Below are 16,194 nucleotides of genomic sequence, written 5' to 3'. Positions count from 1 at the left end.
TATCTTAATGGACTTTTTAAAACATCAGCTAAAGCTTGTTATATTCTAATTTAGAATCCTAACTCCCCTTAATGAAATGTATTCTTAAATTCTCATCAGATATTTACTTTGAAAGGATTTCTGTAGCTTCAGAAATTTCTTGAGCTAAAAATGAGAAATATGTTTTTCTAATTTCTTTGATTGAAATCTCCTTTAAAATATTTATTTACCTTGTAATTATATTCCTCCTCCTTTGATATATTATAATTATCTTTTTTTATGTTTTGTAAATTCACTTCTCTCTCTGGGTTTAAAGTCTAAGTAGTAGTTGCTTTTAATTTAAACTGGAAAAGTACGACAACAGTTAAATGTTTACTGTGTACTAGATTCTGAGTTAAGCAGTTTGCATGCATATGCACTCAATTCTAGTGACTCCTGCACAAAGTAGGTATTCTTATTACCTCATTTCAAAGTAAGAGAACTGGGACTTTGGGATCTCATGTTCCCTAAGGTTACCCTACTTCAAGTAGAGAAGAGAGTATTTGAATAGCTTTTTCTAAACTAGTGCATCAGCCAGGAAAGCTGCAGAAAAGAAATAGCACTATCTAACTAGATAGTTTCAAGGAGAGTTTAGTAAATTTTCCATTTACAAAGGAGGGACTGGATGTAGGGAAATCACTCAGTATACAGCAGCTCCCTGGGAATAGTAAGAACAAGGTGTCTTTTTCATCCAGAGATCTAAAGGTACAGCAGAAAGAAGTGATCACTGGAAATCAGAAAGAATGAGCTTGGACCTGACAGGTGCTTGTTCTCTGGTGTGACCCATGGGAGGGAGTCCATGACCTCCAGCTGGTGCTTCCACTCATACGAACCCCAAAGGAAGCCAGACAGGCACTGATACACTTCATATTCATCCTCCTAGAACACAAAGCAGGGTGGAGAAGGGAAGGAGAGTAAACGTGCATAGGTGAATCATAGATACACAGCAAACTGTGCAGTCCTTCCGTGGTGAGACCTTTGGACCACCCACGTCAGAATTCTGGGAGTATGGGCAAAAACTTGATTGCCGCAGCTAAGGGATAGTGCTCAGAGTCTGCATTTTTTAACTTTTTTTTTTTTTTTTGGTATTAGGTATGGCCAATTAACAATGGTGTGATAGTTTCAGGTGAATGGTGAAGGGACTCAGCCTTACATATACATGTATCCAGGAGAATCTGTATTTTTAAACAGGGGTGATGGGAGAATGTCTATGATTCTGTACAACTTCTTAGAGAAGCAATAATAACTACCTTTAGATTTCAAAAGAATTATTTTATAGGAAGATATCAGACTTTAATATGAGTAAGAGAGACCAAGGACTGAGTGAAACTAACTGGGCGGCAGGAATCTCTTCAATACAAGGAAGAGCTATCTTGTAACCTAAGGGCTTATCTATGAATGAGACAGTCTTGTTGTTCTTATTATTGGAGGTGTTCAAGCAGTAAATATTTGATGAGATAATAAATGTAAAATGCTTTGAAAATGTAAATTTAGGTGATGATAATGATGGCAGGAGTGATGAGAAGGAGCGTCACAGTGCTTTATTTGCATTGAAAAGCTGAACTGTAACTTTTGAAAGAGGTTAATAGTGAAGAAAAGGAAGTTACAATTATACTGCCTGACACTTACAGTGTATCAAGGTGCCATTCTAAGTGCTTTATTTTGCCTTACCTAATGTAATCTGCAACAGTCCTGGTAAATAAATTTAAGTATCCTCGTTTACAAATGAGGAAAGTCTGGCCTAGAAAAATTATGTAGAAAGTAGTAAGAACCTAAGCATTTTGGTTCCAGAACCTAAATTCCTGTCTCCATATCCTATATCACCTTTGTATTGGACAAGCAAATGATGGAATCTATCACACAGTATGACCAGAGTATTCTGCCCTTTCCTATCTAATTCCAGTTCCAAGGCAGACACAGTTCATAGAATACAAAACAGGTAGCTACTAGGTGATACTACTGGTTCATACCTGGAATGAAACCTAACCATCACCCTTGTTCAGAGTCAATAAATGTTAAGCTAAATAGCTCTTCCATAGGCTGTGGTAGGATGTACATGTCTCAGGGAGGCTCTGGATCATTGAAGGTGTAAAATTCTAAAGTATTTAACAGAATGTTCCAAATCTTCCCTGAAGTCTTTAGAAGCTCTGAGAGCCATTTCTGTTCTTAAATTTAATTGCCAAACCTCTCTTAATACTGATATGTGGGCTTCCTTATTTCTCTGTGAGTAGTCAGCCAGCAGTCCCTAGGATGAGTTCAGATCTCTGAGAAATTGCAGATTTTTTGCTTTGCTCATTTCAGTGATCACTGGAGAGTGATTCATTTATATTAATAAAAGAGCAAGTTGAGAGGAAAATGGTCAGGCATTTAAAGGGCATGCTCATTTTTGCCTTGTGCTAGACTATGTCAAAAATGAAGGGCTTTTAAATAGTGACAACTGCCTGCCTTCTGCAAGAGCAGTCCTCACCATTATCACTTGCCAACAAAACTTGGGAAACAAATTGAAAGGCAATTGTAAGATATTTCACAAATGGACTTGAACATGGAAAATTCAATTAGACACATGACTTTAACTTTGTTTGCATAGCTGTTGAAATGTGTGCTCAGTGAGGTGATTTCAGCTATTAATACAAGAATGAGAGGGAGAAAATCCATGTGATACTTTATGGTTCTTCACACTCACAACTTTATCACCCAGCCTGATCTTTGAAGGGAGAAGTCTTTTTACATATACATAATCATCCTGAATTACGACTTCAGTCAACAGATTTGGCTTATCGTACTTTTCCTTTTGATTGTCTATTATTGGACTAGATTCCCTAGAACTTTGGCACATCCATCTATCTATATCACCTTGGTGTGTGATTCATGTTTGCCTTTATTTTTGTAAACATCTTATCTCCTTTATTCATATATAAACTCTAGAAAAATAGGAACTATCAGCGTCATTTTATTTTGACATTTCCTAGCATAATGCTCGGAGAAGGCAACGGCACCCCACTCCAGTACTCTTGCCTGGAAAATCCCATGGACAGAGGAGCCTGGTAGACTACAGTCCATGGGGTCGCTAAGACTCAGACATGACTGAGCGACTTCACTTTCACTTTTCCCTTTCATGCGCTGGAGAAGGAAATGGCAACGCACTCCAGTGTTCTTGCCTGGAGAATCCTAGGGACGGCAGAGCCTGGTGGGCTGCCGTCTATGGGGTCGCACAGAGTCGGACATGACTGAAGCAACTTAGCAGCAGCAGCAGCATAATGCTAAGCCCAGACCAAGAACTCAACTTGTACTTGAAATGTTGGAATCAGCTAAAGAAAATAAGAATGTTGTCTAGCCTCAGACTAGAGACACAGTTGTGGTTGGAAAGCTGGATCCTGGAGCTTGTTTGTACTCTTCTATTTATCTCCTTCCGTGAAGATCATGACCAGAGCAGAGCTTACTTCACAGGAGAACATGGGTCATCTGGAATAAATGTTGCTCTTTTCTGAGAAGGAGAAATAGAGTTTGTCCATCTACCATTAGATCTTTCTAGAATTCAAACTCTGAAACCATAGTGAAATTATAGCATCCTTAGTGCCATTAAAACCAAACTCTCTTACAGCTTTATACATTCTAATTCCATCAATTTTACCTCTTCTTCAAATATGGCTTGAATATAACCTTTAAAGAATAACTTCTGTAACCTTTAAGAGAAGGCACAATCAGCATCAGCTAAATCCTTTATTCCCTTACTATAATTATCACCACTCCCCAATTATTAATAAATTCTTCTTTGGGAGGGAAATCATTCTGAATGAATGCTCCTCTCTTAGATTCCTCTTAAGACCCAGTGTGGTGGTAGACATAGGGTACATACAAAAATACTCTTTCTTGACCTAATTCCTTACACATTGGAGAAGACTGTCTACTAGGTGTTTCCAGGAAGAGAGTGAATCATCTTTCTGTTCACATTTTCGGTTCCCATGGTAGTATTTCTTACTAAGGGAAGAACATTCTAGGAAGACTAGCACTAGGCCTAATGAGCAACTTCCCTGAAGCTTAGCATTCATATTGCTGGGTAACAGTTTTAGAATCAGAAAAGAATGTCAAGCTGAGGGCAACAAACAAACAAAAAAGTATATTGGATCATGCTGACAAAGGGTGAATGACAGGATCATAGAAGAGCCTTTTCAAGGTTTTGGAAATGAGATATTTGCTCTTTGTCCTCTCTGGGACTTGTAGCTGCTCAGAAAATATTTGTTGAATAAATGGATGAATATGTGAGGCACTGAGTATGTAAGATACTTAGGAAAATTGATATAATTATTGCCCTTAGGTTATTTAGAATGAGGCAGCCCTTTAACTTCTCAGTTATATGTAAACTTTTTTTTTTTTTTCCGTAAGACAAAGTTTCTAGCCCTCGAAGTTCTTGTCAACCTCCTCTACACAGTCTCTAGACATCTCTGGAAGCTTATATTATTACTGTCAGTTTCTACCTTCTCATAAACTGTATATATAAAAAACACTGGAGTCTAGTAAAATTATAGCCTCTTTCCAAAGAGTTCCATAATGACCTGAGATATATACAAAATGATTTATACAATTGAGTCTCTATGGAAACATATTACATCTCATAAGATATTTTTAAAAAATCTAAGACAGAGGTAAAAGTTGTGAATCCCAAAGCAGCAAGATACAGTAATTGTAAGGCAATGCTATGGGTTTGCAGCCACGGTAAATGTGTTTTAGAAATCCCTGTGGAGCAAGTAGGAAATGAAGAAGCAAAGTTAGTGTTAAAAATAAGAGGAAAATGAAATAAAAAGGGCAGATGTGATGTGTCCACTTTCAGGTTTGGCACATGGAAAATGGGCAAAATTATTGTGGGTATAAAAGGTAAAAAATGTTTTATCAAATGCCAACTGTAAACTTGCAATAAAATAAACTTAGAAAGAGACAGTCACAATATGAGTGTGAAAGGAATCAGACTTTGGTTGGGTTCCTACCTGGAAAACAATAGACTCATTGAGGGTGTCAGCGTTATTCCAGATGGACAATTATTTCATTGAGATTGCAGCCTTTGGAGGTTATATTCTGAGATACTTAAAGAAAATTTATGATAATGTAAATGATTTTGGAATATTTATTATATAAATAGTCAATGTGCATTTGTATATCTGAGGTTGCGTGAATGATTGAGGCAAGTACAAATATGAATGCTATTACTGTACCTCCATTATTTACAGTTTTCTTTTCTGCGTTGTACCAACTTCATGGCTGTTTTCCTTTGAAGAGTAAAAAATGACCAAAAGGAGCCAACATATTAAGTAGAGTTAGGCACTGGAACTTTTGTTATGTAAGTTTTATAATACAGTCTTCATTTTATCACTGGCTCATGAAGGAATCCAGTGTCCCATTTGATGAGCTTAATTATCCCCTCTGGTGTTTTTCCATATTCTATCTTAAATATTCAGCCAGGGTGTTATATCAATGAGTTGGAACTGCTAGGCCATAAAAAAATACCATAAGCCTTTCAGAATTGCAATTTCCAATGGAAAAAGACTTTAATAATAAAAGCATCTAACTGAAGACACTTGATATTAGACTGGGGGCAGGAAATGGAAGGGTGGCTCCATGAACCTTAAATTTCCCAGCACGATTTATGCAACATCATTGTGTCTAGGAAGCCCTTCTTTCACAAGTCATGTTATACTGGTTAAGGAAAGGTTATTATCTGCAGCAAGCATGTTGAGACATTAGTTTCTGTCTCTAGCTTTGTGATTGCAGTCTGGAATACCTAATTTAAAAATGTGTAGGGTTACAGAACTCTTGCATTAGAAACTGAATCTACGAATAATTATGTACTCAGATATGTAATGACATAATTAGGATACATGGATGATGGGGTGCCACTGAATCAGATACTTTACAAATATCAAGAATGAATTTGAGGAATTTATTTCAACAACAGAAAAAAGTTCACTGCTACAAATCTACTCCTCTGATTCCCAGTAACAATAAGGAAGAAAGGGAAGATTCCACTTTCGACCCAGCCAGAATTGGAGTAGGCAGTGGGTGTGAATTAATCACCATCATAGCTGTAGAAAAGAGAAGCAAGGCAGAGGAAAGAGCAAGCAGATGGAGAGTACTTGGGAAAGCTGACATGTCAAAGCGTATCTTAAAGTGTTGACTAATGATACTGAGATGGTTTCCATTACTTTCTACTTGTCCACAGACTCAACTGAAACTAGGGAAAGAGTGGATTAGCTTGAAGACTCAAACCAGAGACAGCGCTCATTTTATGTGATTTGTGTCACAGACAGACTCAACATGGAAACCCTAAAGGAAGAGGATCTACAGCATCACTGCATGTTTGATCCTCCTTCTGGAAGGTGACAGGGTCAGAACTCAGAACTAGGCTAAGGCAAGGAAACACTGAGGGTGAACTTCTAAGGAGGCACCCATTCTCAGGGTTATGGCGGTACAAAGTTGGCACCTACATCAACCTGAAACTGAATGCCTCCTTAAATCCTGGCTGTATCAACTTGGTTCCTCCTAGCCTTGACCTAAATGGTGAAGTCAGACTATTTTTCTTGCCTATTAACCCTCTGTCTCTGGGCAGGAGTTACATAAACATATGGCAGCTTCAGAAGGACAGCATCTTGGGCTCCAGTGGCAGGAGAGCTGAGCGACTCATGGTCATGGTTGTCAGGGTGCTGATTATTGTAAGCTACTGGGCTGCTGCTTTCTTAAGGTACACAGGTTGAATGATGTCTCTCAAAGCCAAATTTCTTTTTGTTTATATCTGTTTGCTCTTTAGGATCAAAACCCTAAAGGAAAAGAGAGAGTCATAGGTTTGGGATGTTGTCAAAAGGCTTAGGAAGCACTTCTGTGCCCTCTGGGAAAGATTCTGTGGTAGGTGAGCCCTGCAGTAGCAGGGCGAAGGTAGTATCATTTGAGGCTAAGGGCATGGGCTATGGAGTCTGTTTTAATTCAGATTAAAACTGGTACAGACCCCATCTGTACCAGTTGGCCAAATAATTTCACCTCTGTCTTAGTTTCCTTGTCTGGAGTATAGGGACGATAATCTTCACAACAACATTTTAAGTGAGAGTGTTTTAAAAGTATGTTTAGAATTGTACCTTGATTCCATAAAAGTATACAAAAGTGGTTGAGCATCTGCCTGCTCTATGATGAATTTTGTGCTACAAGTAAATAGGAAACACATTTCATCAGAAATCTCCCAGCTCAGGAGGAGAGAAAGTGGTCAGTGGGTATAAAGATATGGCAATAGAATTGCAAAATTTTTGGAGGCAAAACCTACACAGTTTAATAATTGATTGTATGTTTGAGTTGTAGGGTAAAAAAAATGTCAAGGGTAAGCTCTTGGCTTCTGCCATGAGCAACTGGATAAATGATGAAGACACTCAATGAAATAGAGAACACTGAGAAAGGTGGATTTGGGGGGAGTATAATGAGTCTTATTTGAGATATTTGCCACTCTGAAAAAATTACTACTGAGCTTTATGTGGGATATAGGAGCCAGTTACTAGTCATCGGCCTTCTCATCTTCATCTCTTTATATGAATGCTTTCCTCAAGCCACACAATGCAAGCAGTCTTCCAATTAAACCTTTTATTTTCCTTTTTCTGTCTCATTTTCAGTCCATCCATCAGGAGTGCCTTCCTGCTTCTTTCCATTTACCTGCATACTATCTATTCTTTATGATATACTGGCTTATAGGAGGGCATCTCATATTAATGAGCTGCTATTATGCTTGTGTATAGGTCTGTAGGATGTAGCAAGATTAGTGTAGGCTCAAGATAGGGTTTGTTACTTACAAGGTTGTATCAGCTTGGAGAAGTTAAACTTTTAGAGCTTGTTTTTTTCATTCATAAAGTTACCAGGGTTTCCATAAAGGATGATTGTAAAAATTAATGAAAATTTTTTCATGAGGTAACTAATCACGGTGCCGACCCTTGGTCAGTGCCCAATGCATGTCTATAGAAATAAATTTAGTGACCTGATTCTCCAAGTAGAATCTGTTATGTTATAGGGTTGATAACACTACTCATAGAGTTGTGTGGATTAAAGACAGTAATCTATGTAAGTCACTTGCCACCTGCCTGCCACATAATAGGCTCTGATAGCTCTTAACATACTTTTCCCTTGGGCAGCACTTTTAGTTCTTCTACAGTGCCTAATAATACACGAATATTTAAAAACCACCTCTCATCTTTCATAAGCGACAATCAAATGGAAGAGACCCTGGTCAATTCTGACTATAGGAGCCATTCTGATAGAGTGAGTATTCCCATTTGGTCAAAAATTTCCATTATTCTTATATGAACTCTAAATTTCATAAGGGCAAAAGCCTTTTTCCTAGGATTGGTACACAGAATGGCTTGAGGTCTGATGTTTCTTAATGTCTGTTCTCGAAGTCTTTAAGATACACAGCCCATTTCTTCTCAGCCACGTCAGTGTAAATAATGACTGTTCTTATTGATTATCCAACCCTGGGAGGAAAATCTTAAAAAGTACCATAGGGGAAATACATACTTTTCATTTTCAGTGCTTCTCATTTGGTATAAAAGATAGTCTCCTAAGTAAAATCACAGCTGTGATATGTTCACAGACAGTTTTGGAACGCCTCCTCTCAAATGCAGTAAGTCCAGAGTGGAGATCTAAAGTGACTCAGCAAATGTCGATTCTGGAGCATGTAGACCTGAGGAAAGAATGGAACATGAGTTTAGGCTCAGCTTTCTCTTTGTCTTCAGACCTAGGACATAACACTGAGAGATTCTGTTAGCCTTCTCCCTTCTTAAGTTACAAGGAATAGCTTGGAAATTATTTTAATTGAACGCATAATGGGGAAGCATTTTATATTTTACTTGGATAAGATGTTGGGGGTATAGGTATATTTTAATATGTATGTTTTAATATTTTATGTATATTTTAATATTTTCTTATATCATGTGTGCTGAGGATTAAATATAATTATTTTATAATTTTTAAGATTTTTATTGAACTATAGTTGATTTACAATGTTGTATTAGTTTCTGTTGTATAGCAAAATGAAATCAGTTATGCCTATAAATGCATACTCAGTCGTGTCCAACTCTTTGTGACCCCATGGACTGTAGTCCACCAGGCTCCTCTGTCCATGGGGTTCCCCAGGCAAGAATACTAGAGTGGATTGCTATTTCCTTTTCCAGGGGATCTTCCCAACCCAGGAATCAAACCCATATTTCCTGCATTGGCAGGCAGATTCTTGAGCACTGAGCCACCTGGGAAGCCCATACATATACTTTCTTAGTTTCCACTCTTTTTTAGATTCTTTTCCCATCTAGGCCATTACAGAGTATTGATTAGAGTTCCCTGTGCTATTACTAGATCCTTATCAATTATCTATTTTATACATAGTACTGTGTATATGTCAGTCTCAGTGTCCCAATTTATCCCTCTCCCAACCTCTTCCTCCTTGATAACCATAAGTTTATTTTCTATATCTGTGATTCTATTTTTGTTTGTAAATAAATTTGTACCATTTTTTTAGATTCCATATATAAGCAATTTCATATAATATTTGTCACTCTGATTTACTTTAGTAAATATAACTTTAAAAAAATTTTAGTATATATGTGTAGTTCAATTAAATTAATAAATTGAAACATGTATATGTGCTCACTGATTCAGCACGTATTTATGTTCCAAAATTATGTTCCAAATGTGGTGGCAAAGGAATTAATTTCTCTTGATTTCTTCAAATTACTGTGAATTGAATGCTCATAAAATGATTGTCTTATGAATCTCTGTATTGGTTGGAACATCAGAGGCCTTCTAGTACAATCTTGACCCATTATGGTAGCCTCCACTATAACAGCAATAATAATTGCTGTTGATCTGAACATGCCTGTAATATTTTAAATTAAACTCTATTTTTAAATAATTGTGGAATCACATGCAATTGTGAGAAAGAAACAGAAGGACCTTGTGTATCCTTCACTCAGTTTCCCTAAATGGCAAAATCTTTTACAATCATAATACGATATCACCACCAGGATACTAACACTTATGGAGTCCAACATGCATAACATTTCCATCAACACAAGGATCCCTCAGTTCTTTTATAGCACCCCTACTTCCTCTCATCCCCAATCTCTCCTTAACTTGTTGAACCACGAACCTGTTCTTATAATTTTGTCATTTCAAGAACATTATATTGATGTAGGTAATTAACATTTGGGGCTTGAATTTTCTCACTCAGCATCATTTTGTGAAATTTCATCCAGGTTTTTGTGTACATCAATGTTTGATCCTTGTTATTGCTGGATTATTCTGTGGTCCAGTTTGTTGAGCCTCACTGGAATCCCCAACAATTCATCTGAATGATATTTATTCATCCATTTCACAAATAGATACCTATTAGATATTCAAGTAGAGATGTCATGAAGGCAGTTGGGTCTACAAATACAGAGTTCAATTTAGAAGTCAAGAAAAGAGTTAAAGATCTTAGTTTTCAAAGATAACAGTATTTTTAACTGTGATTTCATATGAAATTACTGAGAAATAGGGTATATAAAACAGTTGTAAGAACTCAGAGGGATTAATGGGGCTTCCCAAGTGGTGGTAGTGGTGAAGAATCTGCCTCCCATGCAGGAGACGTGGGTTCAGTCCCTGGGTGGGGAAGATTCCCTGGAAGAGGGCACGGTAACCCACTCCAGGATCCTTGCCTGGAGAATTCAATGAACAGAGAAGCCTGGTGGGCTACAGTCTATTCAGTTCAGTTCAGTCGCTCAGTCATGTCCAACTCTTTGTGACCCCATGGACTGCAGCACGCCAGGCTTCTCTGTCCATCACCAACTCCCGGAGCTTACTCAAACTCATGTCCATCGAGTTGGTGATGCCATCTAACCATCTCATCCTCTGTCGTCCCCTTCTCCTCCCACCTTCAATCTTTCCCAGCATCAGGGTCTTTTCCAATGAGTCAGTTCTTTGCATCAGGTGGCCAAAGTATTGGAGTTTCAGCTTCAGCATCAGTCCTTCCAATGAATATTTAGGACCGATTTCCTTTAGGATTGACTGGTTGGCTCTCCTTGCAGTTTAAGGGACCCTCGAGAGTCTTCTCCAACACCACAGTTCAAGGCATCAATTCTTCGGCTCTCAGCTTTCGTTATAGTCCAACTCTCACATCCATACATGACTACTGGAAAAACAATAGCCTTGACTAGATGGACCTTTGTTGGCAAAGTAATGTCTCTGCTTTTTAATATGCTGCCTAGGTTGGTCATAGCTTTTCTTCCAAGGCAATTTTATAGGGTCGCAAAGAGTGGGACATAACTGAAGTGACTTAAGACGGCATGGCTGAGGGATTAATATTTACAAAGCAATAGGGGAAAAGCATTGATTAAGAGGGACACAGCATCTGTTCTGATATTACTTACAGTATGAAACTAAGGAGAATGCATCTTATTTCTCCTGCTTAAGAATTTCCTTGTAAAAATCTAAATTTAAATATTGTTTTGCATGGCACATGTGGTGAATTCTGCTCTAAGCGACTGTGAGAAAGGTGAGATTGCACGGATCCCCGTTTTTGTGTCCTTTTTGATTGTTCTGTTCCCATTGCCTATACTATCCTCCCTCTTCTTCCTTTCTTCCTGGCTAACCTCTACTTATTTATAACTCAACTCGAACATTACTTTCCCTGAAATGTCTTCACAAGTACCACTAGTACCCCCTTTCTAACATCCATTATTTTAAAATTATAACAAATTATAACTTCATGTAGATTGAATGATACTCATTATACCCCCTGTCCAGTGTCCATTCTAGGCTTTTCTCCTCCCTTGACTGGCACTTGTGCTGGTCTAAGTAGGTGACTTACCTGGTAGAGTAAACAAAGCCCATGAGAAATGGGAGCCCCTGGTGAGACCAGTTTGTGGGATGCTTTACGTCTCATCTCATTTAGTACATGTACAAACAGAGCAATAGAGTATTTTAATTGTCCAACAACAGAAGGGTATTGAGACAAAGTTTAGAATTCTTAAAGGGATTTATTAAGAGTGCTCAAGGGCTTCCCAGGTGGTGCAATGGTAAAGAATCTGCCTGCCAACACAGGGAATGCAAGAGGCATGGGTTCAATCCCTGTGTCAGGAAGATCCCCTGGAGTAAGAAATGGTAACTCACTCCAGTATTCTTCCATGGAAAATCCCATGGACAGAAGAGCCTTGCCAGCTATAGTCCATGGGGTCTCAAAAGAATCAGAAATGACTGAGCAACTAAACAAACAATGACTCAATAGAATAGAGGAAAGGGAAAAAGCATAGGACAAGTAAGGATACTTGTCTCTTAGTGACAGGTGGTGCCAAGGTGCAATCATGCACCCTTTCCTTTGGAGGCGGTAATGCTCATGTGCTCCAGAACTCAGGCCTCCTAAGAACTTCACCAATGTGATCAGCTTCTAAGCCTTTGTAGGTTCTCCCAAATTATAGAGATCAGGTGTTCCACTAAGGTTTCCAGAATACTTAGCACTGACTGCTCCCCAGTTACAATAAGCATGGTGTCAACAAATAGTTGGCCAGTGTCCTATTAGTGTGGGTTGTCTTAATCAGCATTGTTCAATGGAAGTACGATGCAAGGCAAACATATAATTGAAAAATGCTTAGTTAACCATATTACAGAAACAAGTGGCATTGATTACGTTTTATTTAACTCCAGCTACCCAACTGTAACATTTTAACATGCTGTCAGTACAAAAAGTTGTAACAAAGGCTGTAACTTACGCTGCTTTTTCCCTTGCTGTGGGTGTGAACAGTGAACTTTGGATGAGGGTGGACAGCCTCCCTCTATCACTTCTCCCATGCAAGGAAGTAAAAAAGAATGTTTAAGTATATAGTCAGTTATTCTCAAGGAGAGAAACTGATAGAGGGGTCCAGAGAAAATATAGAAACAGTAATAGGTTTCCTCTGCTATGTTCAAGGGCTAAAACATGAAGTTAGTATGAAAGTCCTAGATTCTCCAACAGTACCCATGGCCACATAGGCTACACGGGTTGCTAGTTATAACTTTGTTTATTTTCATCTTAAGAAAGCATAACCAAAAGCAGGAGAGCAAGCATGACATCATTATAGGAATAATCTATAACATGTTTAGGTAATAAAGAAGTAAACTACTAATATTTGATTGCATGCTATGAAGGTTACTCCCTCCTAAGACTTAAATTTATGGCTACAGTTACAGTAGAGCTGTAATGACATTGGTCACAATCAATTCTGATCATTTCATTTGGCCGATGCTGTCCCAGGTGAGCCTTTAAATCTCTGGATTGGCAACCCTTTTTATGCTCCGCCTTCATGAGTTGCCTCTGTTTGCTCAGCATTTATTTTGATCTTTAACAAAAGGAAGTGGATCATGTTGTGTGATAATTGAAAACCACCAGCATAGGCAGCGTAAACCCAATTCCTCTTCATTTCAGTCAAATTTCACATTTCATTACGATAGAATTAATTTGATGGCCAAATCTGGAATGTTAATGCTTTCCAGCTAGATTTACTTCCAATTTAACACCATAACTATGCTTGTAAAATAGACAGTAAAACAATCTTTTCTGATTTGGGAAATACTCTTTATTCTTCATTTCTCTCTGCTCCACTGTAACATTGTTGCTGAGTTTTATGGAACAATCACTTTCCTCATCTAATTACTGCAATTCCCTAGTAGAAGGCCTCCTTTGCCCTGCAATAGCAAAATTATCATAAATACACAATTCTGCTGCCAGCATCTCATCTTGCACATGCGTCAGTGAGCAGAGCCATATCTTCCCTCTCTAAATTGTGTTCTCACTAAATTGACAATTTTCATATGAACCAATCAAATCTTGCTTTGACATTCCAACAAATTTCTGAGAAAGTTCATCTTGCCTCATTAGGTACACTTCAGGTTCAGGTTCTAATACTTATGCAGGTGTTATTTGCCCCATCCTTCAAAATGCTCTTCAACGGACTTCCCTGGTGCTCTGGTGGTTAAGAACCCGCCTTGCAATGGAGAGGATACAGGTTCAATCCTTGGTTGGACAACTAAAATTCTCTGTGCCATAACTGAGACCCAACAAAGCCAAATAAATATTTTTTAAAGTACATGTGTTAAAAAAAAAAAAAAAGTTCTTCAAAATGCAGGTGAGGAACCATTGGCTCTTGCCAGATAAACTGGCTGCTTTTTTTTCCCACAGCAAGATGTGCTGTGCTTAGTCACTCAGTCGTGTCCAACTCTTTGCCACCCCATGGACTGTAGCCCACCAGGCTCCTCTGTCCTTGGGGATTCTCCAGGCAATAATACTGGAGTGGGTTGCCATTCCCTCCTCCAGGGGATCTTCCCAACCCAGGGATCGAACTCAGGTCTCCCGCATTGCATTTGGATTCTTTATATTTGGACCATTAGGTAAGCCCTTGAATACTGGAATGGGTAGCCTATCCCTTCTCCAGGGGATCTTCCCAACCCAGGAATCAAACTGGGTCTCCTGCATTGCAGGCAGATTCTTTACCAGCTGAGCTACCACACAGCAAGATATACCCAACTTTATACGAGAGGAGTACAAACTCATCTTCACTTATATTTCCAGTCTAATTTCCCACCATTTCCAAGTATGAGTGTTGTGTTTCCATTTTATTGAAGTCCTGTCGTTCCCTGAATACATGCGCAATTTTCATGCACCTGTGCTGTTGGGACTGTCCTTTCTGGTGAAGTGCGATTCCCTCTATTTCTGTTGAGTGTACATTCATCTTGAAATCTCAGCTCAAGAAAGTTGATTTATAAAGCTTACCCTGCCTTAACCTCTCACACATTGATTTTGGAACTTCTCGTTTGTTGTTCAGTTGCTAAGCCACGTCTGACTATTTGTGAGAACTTCTATGGAACTTCTCATATTACATCATAATTATTGGCTGTTTAGCTTTACCTTCTCCACTAAAGCAGTCATTTAGGCTCTGGAATCAGAAACATTCAGACCCCAACTTCTCAGACATTTTCCATTGTTGAGTAATCTTCTCAACACAGAGATTAAGAGGTTGGGATGTGGCATCAGACAAAATTCAGGATTGACTCTTGGCTACATTACTAAAGCACAGTGTAATTTCTGGTCAGTTTCTTAAATTCTGTTAAGTCTAGTTTGCTCCTCAGTACAATAAGGGTGAGAAAAGTACTGACATCAGAAGACTGTTGTGAGGATTAAACAAGATGACATGTAACTCTGAGTCATATAAGTGTAAGGAAAGTTAGCAGTGTGATTAAAATGTCTCACTTTCTCACCTGTGAAATGAGGATGGTAATGTTCTATCCATAAGACTATTGTAAGAAAGAACCACCATAGTTCTTGATGTTTAGTTGGCATTCAATAAGGCTTATTGAATGCATAAATGAATTAATGATATGTTTATAGGGTCTGTTGGAACGTGGCCATTGTGTTTTACTTTGTTCTGACAAGAGGTTATTGTGGGAAGACCTAAAGGTATGCGATTGAAGTATTGACATTCTTTAAACATACAGGAATTTCCTTCACTCATACCTCTTTCCAAGTACAGAATACTAAGCAATGTTCCTCACATGTTTTGAAATAGGAAGTATCTAGTATACTCCATATTAAAAAAATCATAGACATATCAGGAAGCAAAATGTTTATTGATTAATTGTTATTTCCAGACTTTCAACAACATTCTTTTTTATTTCCTTGGATAAAATCTACTCTTTCAGTGTATTATGGGTTACATATATTTGTAGTTTGCCAGCTAAAAAAATCAAATCATGGGGAATACTATTTTGAATCTTAAATGATTGCTTGGGAATAAACTTTTACATCCCATGTATTGGTATGGGTATATTTGTCTTCTACAGAAAACGCACACGATGAGCGGGAATTAAAAAACTTGATCGGTTTTTCTAAGAGCGTACCTTGCAATGAATTCTTTGAAATTTTCTTTATAATTATGTTTGCAATGAAAGCAAGAAAAAACCCTTTTATTAAAAAAAACGATAAAAATATTTTCTGTAGAACTCTTGCCCATCTGCACCAAAGGCATTTTACTTCCCAGCTGCTATTAGTTTATATTGAATGCTTATTCAGATGGGCTTCCACATACCCAGAGTCATCTCTTTTTTTCCTTCGGTGCACACTGAGCCATGTCTGAAACAGGATTAGTTTTCAGCTTA

The 16,194-nt window shown here is 38.1% G+C and overlaps 1 protein-coding gene and 1 long non-coding RNA gene across 4 annotated transcripts in view; one reads left to right on the top strand and one right to left on the bottom strand.

The window, feature by feature from the left end:
* LOC145514265 (uncharacterized) overlaps positions 1-16,194 on the top strand; it is a 985,725-nt gene that overhangs the window by 39,490 nt on the left and 930,041 nt on the right. The window contains exon 3 of one of the 3 annotated variants that reach the window (XR_014060001.1): positions 6,230-8,514. The exons of the other annotated variants lie outside the window; for them this stretch is intronic. The gene's annotated coding sequence lies outside the window, so the exon portion shown is untranslated. Of the gene's footprint in view, positions 1-6,229; positions 8,515-16,194 lie in introns of those variants that run through there. 3 annotated transcript variants of the gene reach the window in all.
* Positions 1,121-14,880, bottom strand: LOC145514267 (uncharacterized). Its single transcript, XR_014060009.1, has 3 exons — positions 14,625-14,880; positions 8,554-8,719; positions 1,121-3,502 (listed from the first exon to the last, which is right to left on the bottom strand). It is a non-coding gene; the product is annotated as an uncharacterized LOC145514267 (long non-coding RNA).

This window comes from Giraffa tippelskirchi, chromosome 7 (genome assembly GCF_054371585.1).
Source record: "Giraffa tippelskirchi isolate mGirTip1 chromosome 7, T2T-mGirTip1v1.2.pri, whole genome shotgun sequence".
Classification (NCBI taxonomy): domain Eukaryota; kingdom Metazoa; phylum Chordata; class Mammalia; order Artiodactyla; family Giraffidae; genus Giraffa; species Giraffa tippelskirchi.
Note: the sequence above shows the minus strand (reverse complement) of the source record. Positions and strands in the feature narration are given on the sequence as shown.